The sequence below is a fragment of the Pelophylax lessonae genome (genome assembly GCF_965119305.1).
Source record: "Pelophylax lessonae genome assembly, chromosome: 3".
In the NCBI taxonomy this organism is placed as follows: Eukaryota; Metazoa; Chordata; class Amphibia; order Anura; family Ranidae; genus Pelophylax; species Pelophylax lessonae.
In genome coordinates this window covers 172,722,106-172,734,827 of record NC_138770.1, presented here as the reverse complement: position 1 = coordinate 172,734,827, position 12,722 = coordinate 172,722,106, and positions in this window count along the sequence as shown.

Below are 12,722 nucleotides of genomic sequence, written 5' to 3'. Positions count from 1 at the left end.
CAGGCTCCTGCAACAAAAAATATTAAATGCATATTTTTTTACCTGCAAAAAAAATGTGCATTTCTTTATTTAATTTTTTTAAAGTGAACTTATCCTTTAAAGTTTTCAGATGATTTCATAGTGTCATTCTTGACTGATTCCCTTTAAAGTGCCCACACGTCAGCATTACCAAATCACTTTATTGCTTTCATTCCAATAATATTGCTGTCAAATTCCCTCTTGTAACTTAATTCCTAGGCAGAGTCCACATTGTATCTGAGTGTGTTTAGGCCAGAAACCTTTTTTTTCTGTTTTAGAAAGAGCAAAGAGGGATTAGAGCCCCTGACTGATTTTTATAGCTATCCAGAGCTCTGTTAGAGCCACTTTCTGTCTTGGTGAAAGTGGTTTTCTCAGGGAGGAAGTTGAGCAAAATCCACCACAGGAACACGGAAAGAAACACATACCTGATAGGGGTCTTCACCTATTCTAATAAAAAATATTTTAACTCTGTTTTTCTGTTGCAGATTTGCCTTGTTCCCTGTTTGCTAAAACAGTCAGCAGGACATGAAGTGAGGGAAATCCCTCTAACAGAGCCCTCCGAAGCAGGAAAGAAGCAACATTGCTTCTAATCCTTCTTTACCCTATCCAAAACTAATAAAAACGTTTTGGTTTGGCACACACTTTAGAAGAATCAGCGGGTTACAAAAAGGAAACACACCTGCACATGTAATGAGCAAATATGGCTGCCCTTCCCCCCACGAAGATCTATAATTACAAACTATACATAGAATCTGGATTTTTTGCTTACAGATACTGTAAATGGATTACTGAAGTGAACACAGTTTTATCCTATTTACTAAGCTAATGTGAATATGCTGCAATGTGAAAATACACTTTGAAAACGAAAGTCTTTATTCCTTTAGTAAATGAACCCCATTCTCCAAAAACGTTTTAGCATTGGAAAAAGTAACAGTAAGACCGTTTGATTTATTTGCTCTCTGGGAACCTAATGGCAATGTAGTTCAATTCTCCTGCGCTCAAGTACAATAATGGGAAGAAAGAGGAAAGTTTCCAAGAAATTTGGATGGGTATGACTGAAGGTCTTGCTGCCACCTCGGGACCAAGGGTATCTGATACAAACTGGAAAAAGATAACAAAAAGAGGGGCGCACTGACCTAGTGCATTACCACTAAAAACATTTATTAAAATAGTAAAAGGCATAAAATATACTCACAAAAATGGTGTGAAAGTACACACATTTTGACAAATCAATGAATCAATAAAAAAGTCTCCAAGGTAGCCAGGCACTGCGTAGTGTTGGATGGCATGCAGTGAACTGCATGGAGCTGCTGCAGTTCTTGGATCTGAGGAAGGGGGTTCACCCTCAAAACGCGTCAGCCTAGCCACAGCAGCTCAATGCAGTTCGCTGCATGCCATCCAACATTACCCAGTGCCTGGCTACCTTGGAGACTTTTTTATTGATTCATTGATTTGTCGATATGCGTGTATTTTCACACCATTTTTGTGAGTATATTTTATGCCAGTGTTTCTCAACTCCGGTCCTCAGGGTCCACTAGCAGGCCAGGTTTGCAAGAAAACTAAAATACAACACAGGTGATATCCTTTGCTGCTCATTGATTGCAGTATTATAGTCTGCATCTCCCCAAGGTAATACTTAAAATCTGGCCTGTTAGTGTGCCCTGAGGACCGGAGTTTAAAAACACTGTTTTATGCATTTTACTATTTTAATAAATGTTTTTAGTGGTAATGCATTAGGTCGGTGCGCCCCACTTTTTGTTATCTTTAACCTAATGGCAATCACCTAAGTGGACACAGACAGCATTAAGAAAAAAAACAAAAAACTTTTGTTTAACGTTGGTCTTTAACCTGTTATGGACCGCCCCACACAGATATACTGTAGTACGTGGCCCTCCTGCACAAAATCCCATACCTGTATGTAATTTCATGCACTGGGTCTGGGGCATGTGCACATGCCGCCGGCAACCCACTCCCGCTATGACTGGACACAACGGGAGCCAATCAACAGGTCCAGTGGACGCAATGTCCGCCTGGACACGCTGATCGTTCTCAGGAGAGGCAGAGTGGCGGTCTGCCTATGTAAACAAGCCATTCTGTGAGAGGGGAAGATGGAGATCTTGTGTTCCTGCTAAGCATCAGTAAAAGCACCTCCCACATAGTTAGAAAGCACTCCCTAGGAGCACATTTAACGTTAACCCCTTCCTTGCCAGTGTCATTAGTACAGTGATAGTGCATTGTTTTTTAGCACTAAAAGTAAAAAAAAAAAAAAATTCAATAAATATGTCCCATAGTTTGTAGACGCCATAACTTAGGCGCAAGCCAATCAATTTACGCTTATTGGGATTTTTTTTTTACCAAAAATATGTAGCAGAAAAATATTGGCCTAAATTTAGATTTTTTACATTTCTTTATTGAGTACGTTTTTTAGCATTAAGTAAAAAATACTGTTTTTTTTTTTTTTTCAAATTGTCTGTCTTTTTTTGTTTCCAGCGCAAAAAAAAAAACACAGAGAAAATCAAATACCACCAAAAGAAAGCTCTATTTGCGGGGAAAAATTAACATTGGGTACAGCATCGCATGGCCGCACAATTGTCAGGTAAATTACGCAGTGCCGTATTCCAAAAAATGGCCTGGTCATGAAGGGGTAAACCTTCCGGGGCTGATGTGGTTAAAGTGAAAGTGTAACCAAACAGCTAAATACAGCTGAAATATACAGTGTATGCATGATCTGTGTTACATTAAAAACAAAACTAAAATTCTATTCCAGCAGTTTTCTAATCTTGACACCCATGCCATACACTACACAAAGTCCTGATCGATTACTCTCTCCACTGAACTCAACGCAATATAGCTTAAAGTGGACTTTCACTTAAAAGTGAAAGCTCCATTCATCTTCCTCCCCCTTCCTCTAACAAAATTAGTTTTTGTTTTTCTAGGAGTTGGTACCTTTTTCTGATAGGTACCACTACCACTTCCTCAATTCTCATCTAGGTGAGAATTACATCAGCTTGGCCAGAACCCCTACATGCCCCCCACCCACAACCCCGTGGGACATGTCACACATTGCAGGAGGCCGCAGGACCAGTCTGACTGCACCACACAATCTCACCCATGTGCAGTAGGGAGCCAGCTGTTAGACATGAGAAAGTCATAGTCTCCACATTCAGGATGGCAGCGCCGGAAATCCAGAGGCGTAACTAGAACCTTCAGGGCCCCGATGCAAGAAACCATGAAGGGCCCCCCAGACCCCTGGCCGGGGCCCTTCCCTTCAAGCCCGGGGCTCTTCCCACTAATCCTGGGGCTCTTTACTCTCATTGCATGGCCTTTTATTATGGTCCCGCATCAGGATCCTTTCACAAGTTCTGCAGTGGGCCCCCTTCCTGCAATCTTGGGGCCTCCCCACAGAAATGCCAGGGCCCGGTCGCAAGTGTGACCTTTGAGATCCTAGAGGTTCACCCACTGTTTTGCTACCGGGCCCCCTGGAGCATGGGGCCCGGTAGCGATTGCAACCCCTGTAGTTACGCCCCTGCGGAAATCCAAAGCCCAGCAAAGAACTGGCTGGTGAAGACAGCACTGGAGTCCTGGCCTAGTAAGTACCTGTTTGTTAAAAGTCAGTTGCTACAGTATTTGTAGCTTCTGCCTTTTATTTTTTTAAACAGGACTGAGTTCTTTTTTAAGCAGAGCTCTTATTGGATAGGGATGGAGCAGCAGGCTCACTGATGAGGTCATCTCATCCACCCAGCAAGTTATTGTTCACACTAAGGCGACACGACTCACATAATGGAAGTCTATGCAAGTCGCTCTAGGTCGCCCCGAAGTAGTACAGGACCCTTTTTCTAAGTCGGAGCGACTTGTGTCACTCCTATTAGAACGGGTCCTGTAGCGGTCAATGGACCGCGAGGGAGCGCGACTTGTCAGGCTGACAAGTTGCCTGACAAGTCGCGGCAGTGTGGACCGGCTCTTAGGGCTCCATTACACTTGCTTCAACTTCAATACACATTAAAGCTCCTGCTGCTTCAACATGCTTTTTTGATGTGTTTTTTGTGCTTCTGTGATGCTTTGGATGTTCTTTGATGATGCTTCAATAATGCTTTTTTGATGCATTTTTTAAAGTTTTAATGAAGCTTGGTTGGTGCCCTGTATGTGTTGATATCTCTGTTGATATCTCTTACCTGCAATACCTCCAAAACAATGCAAAGCTAAAGCTGAATAAAGACCTCTCAAAAGCTGCAAGTGCTTCTAGTGAGCTTTGTCATAGACTTCTATGGAGGCTTTGAAGATGCTTTGAAGCACTAAAAAAGCAACATGGGGTATCATTTTTGAAATAAAGCAAAAGCAAAGTGTAAACAGGACTGTTAGCTTGGGTGCTTTGACTGGCGTTCATAGAGCTTTGAAAAGCGTGTCAGAAGCCATAGTTTGAAGCAAGTGTAAATGAACCTTGCAGAAATGTACAATTCTTGCTACCAGCATCCCTCAGGGTATAAGAAGCCAAGATCAACCCATTTACATTAGTAGGATGGAAAAAATCCTTTAAATACCAGTTTGTTGAGCTGATGCCTAACACTTTTGTCACACAGATACTGTTTTCTAATTATTTTCTACCTATAAATGAAAAATGTGTTATAAGCAAAGCTCAATTTTCCAGTGTATTGACCAAGAGAGCTGGTATATGGGAAGCATAATTCTCAAACTTCACAGATAATATATTAATTAGTATAACTAATGAAATGGTGATCTTGTTAAGCTGCCACTCCTTATCTATACACTTTGTTTAAACATTGGGGAATTTGTTGAGTACCGTTAATTGGCTGCTATGCCGTTTGTTTAGCTTAGAGCTTATAATAGGTCAGCCTGCACCTGTAATTACTGTGGAACTCTGCTTTCCTAAAATAACTGCTGATGTCTCCAGTTTCCAAAGACCATCAGTGAGAATTGTGCTTTCCTCTGATTGGCTTGTTATTACGGAGTGAAAAGCACCCTGGGTACCAGAGTGAGAAATAGTGGGTTATTAGCAGTATATTTTAGCATCGCTGTGTGGCTCATGAAATCAATAAAGTTTATGCAGCACCTGTTGAAGTGAACCACAACAGCAAAAGATCACAGCCATTAGTCTAATGAGTTTGCCTGGTTGTTAACCCTTCTACTGGCATAGGTACAAGACTATAATAACAAATTTCATCTTCTAATAGCAGTCACCACAGAGACGATCTACATCTCAAGGTCATATCTAAACTAATAGGAATAGTAATAATATTACTTTTATCATTAGTACCAGTATTAATATTTTAATACAGATTTTTAGCCTTTAAAGAAAGCAAAAAAAAGGTTTCCAAACATAAATTTACCATGAGAAGTGGTTAAATATGTGAATATGCTAATACAAAATGAATAATTAATTTGTAAAATTAAAGAAGAATTCCAGGCATGGGTATTTTATACATATTAACATTGATACAGCTCATACCATTGTAACTATACTTGGAAATTTCTGAAGAAGACATCGCTTTTTGGGGTCCCATGCTGAGCAGCTGCACTCTGCTTGGTAAACTCAGGAGGTCAGCCACCTGGTAGTGCACCATTCAGAGAATACATTGAATTTTTCTGAATAAATGCAAAATGTTCTGTGATTGGACAAGATGACATCATCCAACTCATCCAATCAGAGATTGCTTAGCATTTATTCAGATGCTGCAATGCATTCTCTTGGTGCCTGTGTCAAACAGCTGACCTCCTGTCTTCAGTAAACAGAATGCAGCCACTCAGCATGGGACTTGAAAGCAAGGGGAGATAATTTGAGTAACAGTGTCTGCTTCAGTGATTTCCAGCCACCAGGGGATCAGCCAGGTATGTTAAATACAGTATCTCACAAAAGTGAGTACACCCCTCACATTTTTGTAAATATTTTATTATATCTTTTCATGTGACAACACTGAAGCAATGACACTTTGCTACAATGTAAGGTAGTGAGTGTACAGCTTGTATAACAGTGTCAATTTGCTGTCCCCTCTAAATAACTCAACACACAGCCATTAATGTCTAAACCGCTGGCAACAAAGTGAGTACACCCCTAAGAAAAAAAGTCCAAATTGGGCCCAATTAGCCATTTTCCCTTCCCGGTGTCATGTGACTTTTTAGTGTTACAACGTCTCAGGTGTGAATGGGGAGCAGGTGTGATAAATTTGGTGTTATCGCTCTCACTCTCTCATACTGGTCACCGGACGTTCAAGATGACACCTCATGGCTCTCTGAGGATATGAAAAAAAGAATTGCTGCTCTACATAAAGATGGCTTAGGCTTTAAAAGATTGCCAAGACCCTGAAACTGAGCTGCAGCATGGTGGCCAAGACCATACAGCGGTTTAACAGGGCAGGTTCCACTCAGAACAGGCCTCGCCATGGTCAACCAAAGCAGTTGAGTGCAGGTGCTCAGCGTCATATCCAGAGGTTGTCTTTGGGAAATAGAGGTATGAGTGCAGCCAGCATTGCTACAGAGGCTGAAGGGGTGGAGGGGTCAGCCTATCAGTCCTCAGACCATATGCCGCACACTGCATCAAATTGGTCTGCATGGCTGTCATAGAAACATAGAAACATAGAATGTGTCGGCAGATAAGAACCATTTGGCCCATCTAGTCTGCCCAATATATCTGAATCCTATGAATAGTCCCTGGCCCTATCTTATATGAAGGATAGCCTTATGCCTATCCCATGCATGCTTAAACTCCTTCACTGTATTTGCAGCTTCTGTCGTCCCAGAAGGAAGCTTCTTCTAAAGATGATACACAAGAAAGTCCGCAAACAGTTTGCTGAAGACAAGCAGACTAAGGACATGAATTACTGGAACCATTTCCTGTGGTCTGATGAGACCAAGATAAACTTATTTGGTTCAGATGGTGTCAAGCATGTGTGGCAGAAACCGAGTGAGGAAGAGAAAGACAAGTGTGTCTTGCCTACAGTCAAGCATGGTGGTGGGAGTGTCATGGTCTAGGGCTGCATGAGTGCTGCCGACACTTGGGGAGCTAGAGTTCATTGAGGGAACTATAAATGCCAACATGTACTGTGACATACTGAAGCAGAGCATGATCCCTTCCCTTCGGAGACTGGGCCGCAGGGCAGTATTCCAACATGATAATGACCCCAAACACACCTCCAAGATGACTACTGCCTTGCTAGCTGAGGGTAAAGGTGATGGACTGGCCAAGCATATCTCCAGATCTAAACCCTATTGAGCATCTGTGAGACATCCTCAAATAGAAGGTGGAGGAGCGCAAGGTCTCTAACATCCACCTGCTCCATGATGTCGTCATGGAGGAGTGGAAGAGGATTCCAGTGACAACCTGAGAAGCTCTGGTGAACTCCATGCCCAAGAGGGTTAAGGCAAGGAAAATAATGGTAGTCAAACAAAATATTGACACTTTGGGCCCAATTTGGACATTTGCACTTAGGGGTGTACTCACTTTTGTTGTCAATGGTTTAGACATTAATGGCTGTGTGTTGAGTTATTTTGAGGGGACAGCAAATTTACACTGTTATACAAGCTGTACACTCACTACTTTACATTGTAGCAAAGCTTAATTTCTTCAGTGTTGTCACATGAAAAGATATAATAAAATATTTACAAAAACGTAAGGGGTGTACTCACTTTTTTTGAGATACTGTACATGCATTCCTCTTTCTTTTAGCCACAAGGGTAGATTACTGATGTAGGAGGATTACTGGATCAGTGTTATCTGTTAAGCACTTCTTACCTATAATATTTAAGTGTTTATCATTGAGGTGAGCAAGTAGATGAGCGTGAAGAACGTTCACATTTGAAGATCATGTGTGTTTATTTTCATCACTATTTACTGGACTTTTTTGAACTTTTTTCACTTTCCTTTGGATAATCACCTTTACAGGTGGTCCCTGGGTTCCAAACATCCGACTTACAAACGACTCCTACTTACAAACAGAGAGAGACAACAGGAAGTGAGGAGAAATCTACCCCTAGGAAGGGAAATTTACTCCTGTAGGAGTTCTCACGGGAAAAAGGTGTCTCCACTGAAGCTTTATCACCAATCCTTGTTTCCACAACAACCCAAAATGTTCAAAATCCAGTTGTCATAGGAACAAAAAGTGAGGTGAAATCTTCTGAACAGGGGTACAGACAGCAAAACAAATAGTACAGGGGTGTTCACCCTCCCCTATGCTAAAAAAAACTTAAAAATTATTATTTTGGCTGGAGCTAAACTTAAAAAATTTACTTGTTCCGACTTACAAACAAATTCGACTTAAGAACAAACCTACAGACCCTATCTTGTTTGCAACCCGGTGACCGCCTCTATGTATAATTTGTGTATTGATCAATTTATTTTATTACTTTTCATATAAATTTATGAATCACTGATTGATGCTTCACTATTCATTGTTTATGTATTAGTTATACATAGGGACTTTTTTTTTTTTATTACATTTTATTTAATTTGTTGCACAGTGTTTTGGCATGTTATGATTCACATTGATTGCTGGAATTGTTTGTGTGACACTTTAGAAGCAGAATTGAGCTGCACAAGCACATTTACTTTTATTGATTGTTACATTGGTGTGGAAACACAAATAATGTAGTGGTTGCAGCAGTTAATAGGTATCCTGGTTATTTTTTTTAGAGGGGGAGCGCACATAATTTATTGTATTCAATTGAACGGGCTGCCCACCACACCACATTGCAACAAAAAAGGGGCTGGTACTTTTTTTTAGCAGTGTAGTACACCACAATCATGTTAGTGTGTTCATGGACCACTGTGGTGCACTGCAATACATGTCCAGTAGCAAGGTATGTTAGGGCGACATAAGCTTTAAAATTAAAGCAATATGTGTGGCACTACTATATCATAAATAGCACTAGTGATTGAAAGGTAAATACACACAGAAAATGAATCACAAAATATAAAAAAATATATTCAATGGTTAATAATGAATATAAATGATAGCTGTTGCTACCACAAACACATAAACTATAACGGTGTGAGAATTAAAACATGATATATGTGATAAAGTGAACTACATGATAATACAATGGTACATTTAGTGTGTACCGTGACACTATGTTAAAAATACGTGCATAGAGAAAGAAAAAAGTCCATAAACTCAAACGTCCAAGCCAATGTTATGAATCACATATCTTCAATATGTGATTCAAGTGAATACTGAATACCACTGTGAAAAGATCCACCACCACCAACTTAAAGGAGGCTTACCGAAACAGTTTGGCATACGCCTTTTGGATCAACATAAGCAGTGGTGTATAAACACCTAATAAAGAAGGGTAGAAAATAGATTAAATCTATCTTACCACTCTCCAGTCAGCTCTCCGCACACCGGAATGCTCCACATCCATCCTCACTGGAAACCGCCCAGTAGGGGGTCAGCAGCATCACAGTCAGGCACAGATAAATTCTTCTCCATTAATGCTCAGTAAATAAATTGTCCAAAGGAAAAGACAAAAAGCTTCCACATAGTGTAAAACCATACCATAAAGGAGCTTAATAAAAGTTCGGAACAATTACAATTTAGTAGATAAAAAGTGCTTTTAATTTAGTAATCTGTAGATGGGTACGCAATGGCACAAACGCAGCTCGACCTGACACTTTTTTTCTAAATAGACATCATCTGGGGAGAAGGGGGAGACATTAATACCTTCTCGCCCAACCTATTATACAGTGATGGTGAACCTTCACACCCCAACCCCAGATGTTTTGGAACTACTTTTCCCATGATGCTCCTGTGCTCTGCAGTGTAGTTGAGCATCATGGGAAATGTAGTTCCAAAACATCTGGGGTGCCTAGGTTCGCCATCACTGCTATAGTACAATGACGACCGGGTAGGAGCACTGTTGTTCTGGGAGGACGGCATATGCACGACATGATAAAGCCGATGACTGATCACTGTACCGACCCACTGCCGGTACCATGTGATTGCTGTGGCCAATCACTGCAGATCACATGGCAACTTTAAACAATGGATGGCTTCCGTTCATGCCATCCATTGTATACAATTATATTGCTAGCTGTGATTGTTCATAGTGATCACAGGGAAAATCACAGCCCACCTGTACCGTGTGATTAGCTTTGGCTAATCACAGCTAATATGACTGATACAGTCCAGTGATAGTGTATCAAAGATGATAGAAAAGTGAAAAAAGTTGATAAATAATGGTGAGTCCTAAGTATTGAAGATTGGAGCATAAATGTGGAACCATCAAAACTTGTACACGTGATCAAATAGGAAAGAATTCCCACACCAATGAAGTGGATAATGAATGCGCTCACCAGAGGATATGGACCCAAGTACCGTATAGCAAGTGGGTCAATCAAGCTTGAAGTTATCTATGGATCTCCCAAAAAAATCGCTGTTCCAAAGGATGTTTTCAAAAGGTGGCAATATACTCTTGAACAGAGATGGCTATATCTGCCAGTGTAGTATCCATATGTGAAAGTAAACCAGACAACACAAACATAGTGTGATACCGCTTACAATAAAAAGTATTAAGAAGGGATCAAAACAACTTACAAATATACATGTAAACCAGCATATAAAGATAGGAATGATGGCGAATGACAGATAACAAGGCTCTGACGCGTTTCATCATATATTACTTCCTCGTAGGTTATTGCCGAATAAACCATGGGATCAATGGCAGTGGTGAGGAGGATGGGATCAGTGGCAGAGAGATGGTAGTGGGGGGATGGGATCAGTGGCAGAGGGATGGGGGTGGGATAAGTGGCAGAAGGATGGTGGTGGGGTGGGTTCAGGGGCAGAGGGATGGTGGTGGGGGTGGGATCAGTGGCAGAGGGATGATGGGGATGGAACCAGTGGCAGAGGGATAGGATCAGTCCCAGAGGGATGGTGGGGGGAGGAGGTTGGTGGAATCAGTGGCAGAGGGATGGTGGGGTGGTTTGGGTTTGGGATCAGTGACAGAGGGAGGGTGGAGGGTGAGGGTGAGATCAGTGTCAGAGGTGATGAGATCAGTGGTAGAGGGATGGTGGATGGGGTGGGTGTGGAATCAGTGGCAGAGGGATGGTGGGGGGGTGGGGGTGGGATCAGTGGCAGAGGGGTGGTGTATTGGGTAGGGGTGGAATCCGTGGCAGAGGGATGGTGGAGGTAGGGGTGGGATCAGAGGCAGAGGGATGTGGGGGGAGGAGGTTGGTGGAATCAGTGGCAGAGGGATGGTGGGGTGGTTTGGGTTTGGGATCAGTGACAGAGGGAGGGTGGAGGGTGAGGGTGAGATCAGTGTCAGAGGTGATGAGATCAGTGGTAGAGGGATGGTGGATGGGGTGGGTGTGGAATCAGTGGCAGAGGGATGGTGGGGGGGGGGTGGGATCAGTGGCAGAGGGGTGGTGTATTGGGTAGGGGTGGAATCCGTGGCAGAGGGATGGTGGGGGTAGGGGTGGGATCAGAGGCAGAGGGATGTGGGGTGGGATCAGTGGGATAGGAATGGTTGGAGGGGGTTATTGGAATCAGTGGCAGAGGGATGGGATCAGTGGCAGAGGGATGGTGGGGTGGGGGATAAGTGGCACAGGGATGGTGGAGGGTGAGATCAGTGGCAGAGGGATGGTGGGAGGGGTGGTGGGGGTGGCATCGGTGTCAGAGGTGATGAGATCAATGGTAGAGGGATGGTGTGTGGAATGGGAGTGGGATCAGTGTCAGAGGAATGGTGGGAGGGTGTGGGGGTGGGATCAGTGGCAGAGGGATGGTGGAAGTGGGATCAGTGGCAGAGGGATGATAGGGGGGGCATGGAATCAGTGGTAGAGAGATGGGGGGGATGGATCAGTGGCAGAGGGATGGTGGATGGGGTGGGGGTGGAATCTGTGGCAGAGGGATGGTGGGGGTAGGGGTGGGATCAGTGGCAGAGGGAAGGTGGGGTAGGGGCAGAATCAGTGGCAGAGGGATGGTGGGGGGTAGGGGTGGGATCAGTGGCAGAAGTATGGTGGGGGAATGGGGGTGGGATCAGTGGCAGAGGGGTGATGTATTGGGTAGGGGTGGAATCAGTGGCAGAAGGATGGTGGGGGTAGGGGTGGGATCAGTGGCAGAGGGATGGGGGGGTGTGGGATGGGATCAGTGGCATAGGAATGGTTGGAGGGGGTTATTGGAATCAGTAGCAGAGGGATGGGATCAGTGGCAGAAGGATGGTGGGGTATAAGTGGCACAGAGATGGTGGAGGGTGAGATCAGTGGCAGAGGGATGGTGGGAGGGGTGGTGGGGGTGGGGTGATGGGATCAGTGGTAGAGGGATTGTGGGTGGAATAGGGGTGGGATCAGTTGCAGAGGGATGGTGGAAGTGGGATCAGTGGTAGAGGGATGATGGGGAGGGTGTGGAATCAGTGGCAGAGAGATGGTGGGGGGTGGGGTGGGGTGGGTCAGTGGCAGAGAGATGGTGGATGGGGTGGGGGTGGAATATGTGGGAGAGGGTTGGTGGGGGGTAGGGGTGAGATCAGTGGCAGAGGGATGGTGGGGGTGGGATCAGTTGCAAAGGGATGGTGGGGGGTGGGGGTGGGATCAGTGGCAGAGGGGTGGTTTATGGGGTATGGGTGGAACCAGTGGCAGAGGGAAGGTGGGGGTAGGGGCAGTATAAGTGGCAGAGGGATGGTGGGGATTAGGGGTGGGATCAGTGGCAGAGGGATGATGGGGGTGGGATCAGTGGCAGGGGGATGGAGGGGGCAGAGGGATGGTA